Source organism: Protopterus annectens, chromosome 3.part0 (genome assembly GCF_019279795.1).
Source record: "Protopterus annectens isolate FY-2018-M chromosome 3.part0, PAN1.0, whole genome shotgun sequence".
NCBI classification, from domain to species: domain Eukaryota; kingdom Metazoa; phylum Chordata; order Ceratodontiformes; family Protopteridae; genus Protopterus; species Protopterus annectens.
In genome coordinates, this window is record NC_056731.1 from 161,966,122 (window position 1) to 161,978,138 (window position 12,017).

Genomic DNA, 12,017 nt, shown 5'->3' on the forward strand with positions numbered 1-12,017 from the left:
CTCTGGAGTGGTTATTTTGAGATTTTTGAGTAGTAGTTTTTAAAGGTATAAAACCCATGTGTGTGTGTGTGTATGTATATGTAATTATAATTGTTGTGGTTGTTGGGGTATGATTTGGAAGCATTACTTTTTAAAGGCTGAACCATGTGTATAGAAGTTTTTTTTATTTCTGGTGGGGGGCAGTCTTAAATATAAATATAGTATGATGTATTTCTATTGTCGTAGCTTTTTCTGGGTACTTTCTGTTTATAGATAGAAAACATTTGAGTATAGTTTGTACTTTTTTGTATGGCAATGTGTGCAATTTAATGCTGTTTTCAGGAAGTTAGGATATACTGTTTGGGTAATTTTTCCTGTTAGTTCTTGCAAGTCAATGTGCATGTGGTACAAGTCTACCTTTTGAGGGGGGAATGTTAATAGTTAACTTAGTGCATTTATTATTCAACAGGTATATGTTGCCAACTTGCCAAAGCTGTGTCAAGATCGTTTTCATTTATAGTTGTACATGTGTGCATTTTATTTTTTATGCTGTCTTTAATAAGGTTAAAATGTCCTGCTTTGCTTGTAATGTAAATACGGGTGTTCTGCTTTTACTTGGGCCTGTTTATTGCATTGTTGATTGTTTTGCTGGGTAAATTACTCTTGTTTTGAGGTAAAAGGGGTCCATGGAGTCTACCGTGCATTGTAGTTTATTTTAGTTGCTCTTGCAAGAAGTAGTTTTAAAAGGTAAAATGTTTACGTACTTTTTTTTTTTTTTTTTTTGTGGATGTATGCTCAGAAGTTAATGCAGTACATTTGGGATTGTGCTAAAACATGTTGTTTCAGGATAGTTTGCTTTTATAAGTAGCAAAGTTTGTATTTTGTTGTTAATGATGTCTTCAATAAATTTACAATGTACTGCTTTCATTATAATCCGATTACGGCCAGGGCTGCTGTTGGGCATATTCGTTAATAGATCATTGTGCAGTGTAAATTAGTGCTAAACATTTATTTCTTTTCTTAACTGCTGTGGTCAAAAGCTAAATTGTGTCTGTGGTGTCTGCTGTGCATTCTCATTCATTTTAGAGTTTTTTTTTGGTACAGTGAAAATGTGTTTAACTTTATTTTCTTGAGGGGTGGAGGGTATGTTCGGTGGTAAAAATAATGCATTTCATTTTCCACAAGCTGTGTTAATGTCAGAGGTTACAATGGCCAAAATGCCCCCTACATTACCTCATTTACTATTTTACCTTTTTCAAATAGTTTGTAATGTTAATTCTTTTCGGCTCCATTCCTCCGGTCTTTCATATGCCAGTGTTTCTTTAAACCATTTTTTTCATATGCCAGTGTTTTTTTTCAAACCAGTTCTTTCATATGCCAATGTTTTCTAGGGTGTAGTATGTAGTTTTGTGTTTTTCTTTGCTTTAGCTTTAATTTGCTAGTGTACAGTACATAGTACTAGGGACCAGTATGTAGTTTTGTGTTTTTCTTTGCATTAGCTTTAATTTGCTAGTGTGCAGTATGTAGTACCAGGGTGCTGTATGTAGTTTTGTGTTTTGCTTTGCTTTAGCTTTAATTTGCAGTAAAAACAGTCTTAATTATATACTTGGCTTGTGTGTGGTATGGTTGGTTTATGAATTTTTTTACTTTTTTTAAATAAACAAGTGTCTGTTTAATGAATAGTGTGTTTTTTTCCTTTAAAGTTTACTTACTGTTACAACTGAGTAATGTGTTTTTTTTCAGTAATGCTTCACTTCATTTAAATGGTTTGTGAGTGTTCAGTATTCTGTAATAATGTCACATTGTTGTACCCATAACTGTAATACTGCATCTCCTTTAACACGTCTGGCGATGTTATGTTGGGGGTATGGCCAGTGTCATATTGGTCACACCCCCTGTCCTACTGGCCACAACCCCATGTACCACTTTGGCCTTGTTAAAAGGTGGCAACCCTGTTTGTTTTATGAATCATAATATATTTGATTCTGGAAAATGTCAGTACTATAAGGTAATGTGGATTATCTTTATTATTAACTTTCGCTTTTCCTTTCTATATCTATTTCTTCTAATTACATATAGTACTGAGTATTTAAATAACATTTTCTCTCTTTCTCTCTCTCTCTCTTCTTCCTATTCTTTTTTGTTACTAATGTTCCTTTTCTCTCTTTTCCCCATTATAAGTACTGTACATCCTTTTCCCATTTAAATAATTACAAATGATATATGTCTTCTAATTCTTCAGCAATAGTATTGTTTGTCTTTTTGGCTTTTCCTGGTTAGAGGTCACCACAGCAGAACTCCGGTCCGCTAATGATTGGCAGTAGATTTTTTATGGTGCCAAGTTGCCAGCCCGATGCCCAACCTTCAGCGAAGGCATGCCCATTCACGCATATCTTTTGAATGCCACTCAACTGCTGGGCGGACATGCAGACTCCACACAGAAGGCACTCCAGCTGAGAATCGAACAGGAGAACCTCTTGCTGTGAGGCAACAACGCTACTGCTGCACCACCACGGCAGCTTTTTCTTCAGCAATAGTACAATTTGACTTAATACCAAAGTGCATTTTTTTCTAGTGAGTCAGTGCTAGGTTAACAATATGTTTCTGATTAGTGTTTCTAACTAGATGTTTTAGACTCTTTGTTTAGATACATATAAACATTAATACAGTACAGTAATGGTGTTTTATAGATAGCTAAATATATGTTTTATATATAATATATATATATATGTGTGTGTGTGTGTGTGTGTGTGTGTGTGTGTGTGTGTATACATACTAGGTTCTTTTTTTTCTAAATAGCTGTTTTTATATGAAAGGGTTAATTTTGTCATGATGTTGATGTTTTGTAAGGAAACTGGTGGTCTTTGTGGCTGTTCTCATTGTAGAGATTCATGACATGTTAATTTCCTGCTGAAAATGCTTTTTTCCTTACTAGAGACAACCTCTGTTGTGCATGAGCCTATTTAGATACTTTTTAACAAGTTTATGAAGCTGCAGCTTGAGGAAACAACAGTGATGACATCATTTAACCTTTTGAACTTGTTAAATGGTTGTATTTAGAATTCTTTTCTCTTGAAATTCTGTTATCCTTCACTTAGATATTTTAAATGGTAAATGATTAATTCTGACAGAAGTGTTTGACTCTTTTGAAAATACCTATGTTCTTTTATAGATGCATGCATTCTGCAAATTCACTGACACTATTAGTAACTAAATTACATCAAGTGAACTAAGAGCTGCATTAGAAAACTCATTATGCATATTAACATCACACGTTATATAACTAAACCTTTAGTAACTAAACAGAGGGTTGTGAGCCTTTTTCTGTTAATATATATGAGTAATATGTGTATAAGTGTACAATATAATAGTTATGTTGCAAGTGTTTATATATATATATATATATATATATATATATATATATATATATATATATATATGTATATGGGTCCCCTTGACTTGATCGACACGCCAAAACACCGACGCTCAGAAGACTGACTCGAGAAGACCGATGAGAGAGATGATCGACAAGGTGAAATCCCGACAGCTGAAGCACCGACATGGGCAACGTGTGAGCGCGAGTCGGTAAGTGTGCGATAGTGAGGGATTTTGCGATAGGGAGCAGACAGGTAAGTGTGAGATAGTGAGGGATTTAGGGTTAGGGTGCAGGAAAGGTGAGTGTGTGGTAGTGTCGGACTTAGGGTGCGGGTAAGGTAAGTGTGTGATAGTGATGGAGTTTAGGTTTAAGGGCGGCTTAAGTGAGTTAGGGTTAGGGTGCGGGTAGGGTAAGTGTGCAATTTAGGGTGCAGGTAGGGTAAGTGTGCGGTAGTGTTGGACCTTAGGGTTAGGGTTACGGTTAGTGCATGTATAGTTGTGTGTAATGTGTAGTTTATGTTTTGTGTGTCAGTGTTTTGGTTGTCAGTGTTATGGTGTTCGGTTTTGTGAGTTGTCGGTTTTGTGCGTTTTCGGTCTTTTTGTGTCAGTGTTTTGGGTGTCGGGTTTGTGGTGTGTCGGTGTTGTGATAAGGATCCATATATATATATATATATATATATACATATATATATATATATATATATATATATATATATATATATATATATATATATATATATATATATATATATATATATATATATATACATATATTCAACAGATCCTTACATGAAAAATATTAGATAGAGAACTGACAAAATGGTTAAATCATATGATGTTTCTTGAAAAGTCTTGGAAATATTGACAATCTTCTTAACTTTCAGCTTCTAATGTTTATACATACTATGATTTGATGTGTATTTCTGGCATATCTACTTATTAGAGGTGCTATTATCATATGTGACATTCATATAGTTTCAGTTATAATGAACACTCTCATTCTGATGTATATTTCATGGATTCAGATTTATTAGTTGCATTCATAATGCTTTTCTTATTTGTTTTTATACTATATTCTAGGCAGAGATGGATAATTTGTGTTGTTTGGTGTTTGAGAGGTGTGGATGGATGGTTTAGTTACATTTTTAACTAAACCAGAAACTTTATGTTTCATCTATGTTTTTGTAAGTAGTTTTGGGTTTTTGAAAGTAGTGCTTATTACATATTATGCATCCATGATAAGTAAGTTTTTAGTACATTTTAAGTCAACACGGAAGAAAGGTCTTTCAGTAAGTAACAATATACACATTATAATCAATGGCTTTTACATATTTGTCATTAAATATTAATGGTTTGAACAATAATGTCAAAAGTACTGGTTTGCTTAAATATATCAAAATGCATAAAGCCCAGATCATCTTTTTACAGGAAACCCATCTATTAAAAAAGATCTACAAAATTACTCATTTATTGGTTGTACCATTCTGGCTGGTTCATGTTTTAAGACTAAGAGAAGGGGTACTCTTATTCTATGGAAATATACTTATACTATGCCAAGAATTACAGATACAATTTGAGCTAAAGATGGGATGCTACGCATGGTTATTTTGGAAAATAATACATGAGATTCATATAACTGATGTCAGAATTATAGAAAATTAATTTAAGGAACAATATGGAATAAGTAGAGTGCATTGGCTTTTATGTGAATTTTGTTTATTTAATAAGAAGTTTGAACATTTTTCTTATGGCATTAATCAAATATTTAATATAATATAATTGATTGTAATTACAACATTAAACAATTCCTATTTCTTATATTCCCTATAGCATACTCCTCTGATTGCCTAGACTCTTTCAAGATCAATGCAATGTAAAAATTAAAGGAAAATAATTTGATATTCTGGCATCAGTTTATTGAAAATAAGAATACTAAACCACTAAACTCTCTTTTATGTAGTTTTGATAATAATTAAGAAAGTTGGTTGTTTATACACTTATTATGACAGTTTATAGAAAACAAAATGAGAGCATCAATCAACCTAGAGACTGAATATATACCTAGTTTTATCCAGCTTTTTATTAGGTGTCTTGAAAAGAGAGATGATCAAAAATTAAGTATCTCACCTATCTATATGATACCAAGACAAGGCACTCTAAAGTTTGACTCATATTTTTGGAATTACTATGTAAAGATCAATGGAAAACAAATATCTGATGAATCCAAATAATTGTTATTGAAGTCTAGGTATGGTACCTCTTCTTCATTATATTGGAGATTGTATACATGGAGATTTATGAATAGAAGTTTCTATACTCAACATAAATATTATACTCAAAAAAGTGAAAGTAAATGTTGTAATTTGATGAATTACTGGAGGCCAACTGGGTTCACGTGTTCATTGAATGCAGAACTGTTGTTCAGTACTGGAAAGACTTCAGATAATTTGAAAATGCTTTATGGTCTGACAACTGTCATATTTCTAACTCATTAATCATATTCAGTGTTCCTATACCTAATGTAATACCTAAATCTCAGATTCAGTTACTCTGGTCAATTCTTGCAATTGCCAGAAAAGTTATTACTTTGAACTGGTAAAGTAAACAAGATTTGATGTTTAAAGATTTTATTCATTTAGCAAAAGTTGATTGTAAAAAAGAACTGCAAACCATTTGTTATAGAACTCATAACATTACTCATAAAAAAATAGCATGGCAAAAATTGAAAAACCTTTTGAGCAAATACTGATAACTTCTCATGGATAAAATGATTGTCATGGATGAATGCAAATATTGTAAATAGTTTTGTTAATTGTTTTATTGTATTTGTTATATGTACATTTGCGTAAGTTTATAATGAAAACAAAATAAAAATGTTTTTGAAAAAAATTACATCATCTGGTCAGAAAGAGAAACATTTTTGTACTTTAGATAATAACTTGCCTATAGATAGAGGTATTCATATATATGGTGCTAAGAAGTCTTTGCACAAGCTACTGTGATAAGGAATGTTTGTATAGACAATTTAGTAACACCTAGATAGACACACACACACACACACACACACACACACACACACACACACACACACAGGTCTATATTATAACATTGAAATCTACAAAGATTGAATGTTATAATATCAAACCCTAAACACCTTTTCCCATAGGATATGAAGTCTGAAACTGAGTCTGTCATTATTTAGTTACTTCAGTCCTCAATGATTTGCATTTACCACAAATTTTATGAGGAACAGACCAAAAATGTGAGGCAAAAATTTGGATATTCTGCTAAATTATAGACATTTAAGAGGTATACCTCCATCCCAGCTTTGCTTGACTAGCTTGTGTAAAATGGCTATAGGATTTAGAAGAGCACTTTCTCTTTCTTTCACAAAGGTTTCCCATAATGCTGAGAGGCAGGTTTCCAAGTTAGAAGTAGTAAGTGAAGAAAGGAGCTCTGTGATATACTCTTCTTGAAATCCTTCAAGGCCTCTTGTATGGGCCTGACGAACAAGTTAATAGCAGTAAACATGGTATTTTGCAGTTCCTTTAAGACATTATTCAGAAATAAGTAGCCACACGTGTCTTCTCAACAGGCATGACTCTACACAATGTTCCAGTGGTGACTTCAGCTACTGTGTAGAAGCCTTATCATTAATTGAATAGGTCCTGCAACAGTTTGGTTTTGGACAAAAATACTTTGCTTATCAAAGTTTTCTAATTTTTCTAAAAACATCTCAAATGCCTTGTGAGGTGTGCATTCTGATTATTAATGTGCATTTGGCTTATTTATACTGGTTATTGCTTCTAGCAATTTATATATAGCACTTTTTATTGCCTGCTGAATACGTTCTACTGTATATTATTGCTATTAACTAATCTGCATGGGTAACTGGTTTGTTTGCAGTTAAAAGCATTCTGTAGAGTCTCATTTGCTCCTTTATCTGTTTAAAAACTTTCATTTTGTGGTTCACTGCTGTCATAAAGATTTATGTAGTGTTTACTTTCTAAAGGAGTGTAGGCTAATAGCTGTAGTATTGTCCCAGTTCAGATTTGCTGGCTCTGGGCCTGTTAGTTTTTGTAGTGATTGTTCTTATTACATGACTAGGCCATCTTGAATTAGCAGAAGCCTTTCTTTACCTTTGAGGCAGGATTGTGTTGATTGGCTGCTGGCTAGTGAGGGCTGGTTCTTTTGTGCTTTCTTTTTTAAAAAAAGTTGTCTAAGGTTGTATCTTCTGGTATTTAAACTCTAACTTTGAGAGGATTTCTGTCTACACACACTGAGCAGAGTGGAGGAGGGGCATTGACTACAACTCTGATCTGAGATAAGTATCCTGTTTTTTTGGCTTATTTATACTGATTATTGCTTTTAGCAATTTATATATAGCACTTTTTATTGCCTGCTGCATACTTTTTACTGTATTTTATTGCTATTAACTAATCTGCACAGGTAACTGATTTGTTTGCAGTTAAAAGCATTCTGTAGAATCTCTTTTGCTCCTTTATCTGTTTAAAAACTTTCATTTTGTGGCTCACTGCTGTCATAAAGATTTCTGTAGTGTTTACTGTCAAAAAGCGTGTAGGCTAATAGCTTTAGTATTGGTCTTGTTGTTATCCTTGGTGGCTTTGCAATTGCCCACCTCTACTGTAAATTTGATCTGGAACACTCCTCCCAGTCTAATGTCATTATCTCATTCTACCTAATGCAGAGAGAACATCTGAGAAGGTCTTCTGTTCCTCTTTTCTCCCTTTCTTTTAAAAAAATTGCCTGAATCTCTTTGTGTTCTGACTGTGCCTCTCAAACATTTTGGAACTATAGAGTATATTTTAGTGCATTTATTAAAACTGTATGTGCCTTAATATTGCTACAACCCAAGTGCTTTAGGTTGTACTGCATCTGAATTGTTTAAGTGTGTTTTAGCTGCTTTTCTGTATATATATAGACTTCTCTGCATATGTAGACTAGCTACTTATTCTACTGTATTACTGCCTCTTAAATCGTTTTTCAGTTGTGCACTTGCCTTGCTTCATTTAAAAAGTTTTAAATTGCTAATTGTGTAGAGTTTTATTTGCATTTACTGTTTTGGACTATACAGTCAACTGCGTTAGCCTTTTCTGTGTTTATTTACTGTATTATTGCATGGTTAGCCTGTTTTAACCAAAAAAAAATACTATTTTGTTTGCTTGTTTCCCACCTTTCCTAGCAAGTATAGTCCATATCCCAGGCTTTGCTTGTCTCAGGACTTTATTTTCTGTGTTTAAAGCTATCCAGACCTTGTTGTGGTAGAGGGAAGTCCTACTGCTTACCAGTGGGAGTGGTGAGCATTGTACTGCCATCCAATCATCAAGGTTCTTATGAAGAGGGCCAAGGAGGCGCTCTGCTTGACATGTAAGGACAGTCTATTCCAGAGTATAGCTTGAAATATTCATTTTATGTTTCTGCTTCTATCATCTGCAGTAAGGGTTTATAATGCATTAACCTTTTTTGTTTTGGAATTAGTATGTATATTTAATTTACATTAATATTCTCGCAATTACTTGAAGGCTAATTACATATGCAGACCGGGTTGTCACTCAATTTGTGACATGCCCACTTCTGCACAAAACGAAATGGTGAGGCCCTCAAGTAAAATATCGCCTACATTTCTTGGCCTTAATCTTGAACCCATGGCTCTGGCAACAAGCATCTGTTTCTGTAAGGCCCTTTTGTAGAATATCCACATCATTTGGGGATTCAGTAATGGCTCCCAGTTTGCATTAATCTGCAAACTTACTGTTGGCCTGTACTTCAGAGAAGTAGATGCCAAACAAGAGTGGTCCCAGGACTGAACCCTGAGGTGCTCCACTTGTCAATTGTCTGGAGCTGGATTTGGAGTCAGCTACTTTTACAGTGTGGGTTCTGTCAGTAAGCCAGTTGGCAACCCATCAAGTGATGTAGGGATTAATGCCCAGCTTAGTAAGTTTATCTACGATTCCAGAGTGGGGGATGGTGTCAAAGGCCTTGGCAAGGTCTAGATAGGCTATGTGGACCACCTTACCCTTGTCCACAGCTCTGGAGACTGATTCAAAGAAGTCAAGTCAGGTTCAGGAGACAAGATCGGCCCTTCACAAACCCAAACTGTGTGGGGTCCAGTGTTTGAAGATTGCCAATGTCTTTGTTTATAAGTTCCATGATAATACATTCCATGGCCTTGCAGATCAGGCTCGTCGGACTGATGGGGCAGTAGAGAGATTACTAATCAAGTATCGTTATTGCTGTGATTTATGAGCTGCCTCAGTAACAGCAGATAAATCATCTAGCAGCTGGCTCAAAAAGCAGTGTGTGTCCAAGATAGATACTTCCAATTCAATCTGTGAGACAAAGCCAGGAACTTGTCAGTGGATTTCCAAATGTGATGTAATCACAAAAAATAAAGAAGAAAACACCTTTGGACTTAGTTATGTGAAGCCATCACTTGAAATATTTGTCCACAACAGAATCTTGAAACCGCATCAGGACAGTGACTTTCCTAAAAAGGCCATGGTAGACAGATTTTCCAGGAAAAGATAGCATGTACCTTCCTAAGGCGGCCCCAGAGGATGGGGAAAATTGATAAGGTCTGGACCAACATCTCTTCTGGCTCTAAGGCAACATGTAAATATGTTAAACACTCATTTATATCATAAAGGCTTTCTAGAATATGTTCTGGAGAATGACAGTGACCTAACATGGTCCTCGTACTTTCCATGAAACCATGAGCTCAACTTCTCAGTTGAAATGTGCAGAGCTTTGGTCAGTGCTATAGATTTCATATTAAATGACATTGTCCCCAGAAGAGACCACTGAGGGCATTGGAACCATTGGAATTACTTGGGTGACTTCTCCCTCATTGGTTGATGACCTCTACTAGTCTCACAAAGTCCTTCAAGACTAGGACACTTCCAAGGGCTTTTACATCTGATTCAGCAGATGTGCAAGAACAAAGGACACTCATCCTTTAGCAAAATCCATATTTCCGAAGTATAACAGGTAAGAGAAACTAGGATCACAGTGTGTCCAACCCTTCTGACTGACCTGGATTTTCATTTCTTGGAAGCAGAAGCTTGTTTTACAGTCAAAAACATTGTTACAAACATGTTGATTCTAGCTTTTGCTAGCAAAGACATTGAAAAAGCTCATTCAATTAACTTATCACTAAAAAATTACCTACACAGACTTGTAGGACTTTGAAGGGACTGCACATCTTCATCTACAATGGTGGGTTTTCTTCAGATTTACACAGACATTGTTTCCACATTGAAGAATCATTCTGAAAATGCTGCTTCCTCTTTGGAGAAGAGCTAAAAGAGGAGCTGTCATAATCAACTTTTGTTTTGATAAGACTGATGAAGACACGTTTCCAAACAGAGAAGGCATTAAACTTTTGGCCCCCTTACTGATGGTTTTCATTCTCCTCATGAGTGTGGTACTGCTATATGCCTTATAGTTCTGTCAGTCCTCCTTGAGACAATCCAATGCTAAGCAGAATATGCATATGACATGCTTATCATTTGGAGTCATCTCATACTCAGGTTTAAAAGACTTAAAGTCTTCAGCTATACTGAAGGATTTTCCTCAGTTTTAAAGAATGAAAACTTTAAGAAACAAAGCATAAGAAAGACGCAAACTAAAATTGTTTATGAAAACAAATTGGATCACCATCACCACAGAGGGAAATAATTTTTAATACTTTTTGAACATCGGGCACTGAGCTGATACTGTACATATCCTTTTGGCATCAGGAAAGAACTGAAATAGGAAGGGTTGAGCATTCCTTTTATATCTTTAGCTAAGATGGACTCTTGTCTCTTGATGATGAAAGGTGGGCTCGCACAGCACTAAGAAAATATCTGGAGTACTCTATCTGTTCAAGGACACCCCTTCAACAAGCCTTACTTAAAATCCCACAGCCCAAACCAGATCATTACTGAATTCAAACTAAACAAACTAAAATCTAAAGGCAAAATCATAACGATCTACATAAATAATAACTGACAGGCATTGTACAACAGGTTTATGGTGCAAATAGTTATAATATTTGTTTTCTTACTTGTTTCAATCTCACTTGAATTTCAGCACAATAGCTAACATTTCAAATGCTTTTCCTTTATCAAGTATTTACTGACTCCAAAGCCCTTGCAGCAATGACAACCCCATGGAAGAGGAAAGTATGCAATAACTGAATCAATCACAGAGATCACAATGGCCAATCTATGATTACAGTGTCAGTGTATTTTTCTCCTGACATTTTCCAGTTTTCATTGTTTCTTCCTTTCCTAGGACAAGAGTGTACTAATATGGAACCCACATTATAAACCAGTAATGAAACAGATGAATATGTGACTATCACTTGCCTTTCCATGTTTTTCCAGGCCAGTTTGTTCAGTAAAAGTTGCTTGCATAATGACTATGTCTGTTAGTTGGCACAAAGGATTAGGCCTTTGAGCTGTAATTTCTGTGGTACAGGGTTTGATTCTTTATATCTTCATTCACTTACTGTGTGACCTACAGCAAGTCACTTGACCAGACAGTGCTTGCGGGCAGCTTGGAATTTAGGCTAGGCTCCTCAATGGTCTTCTGGCCTGCAAGCCTAGGAACTACTTATGTTATTTTGGCATGTATCTCAGAAATTACCTTTTTGAGAG

General features: G+C 35.0%; 1 protein-coding gene across 1 annotated transcript in view; it reads right to left on the reverse strand.

The window, feature by feature from the left end:
- LOC122796791 (dynein axonemal heavy chain 5-like) overlaps positions 1 to 12,017 on the reverse strand; it is a 2,204,633-nt gene that overhangs the window by 907,962 nt on the left and 1,284,654 nt on the right. The window lies entirely within an intron of this gene.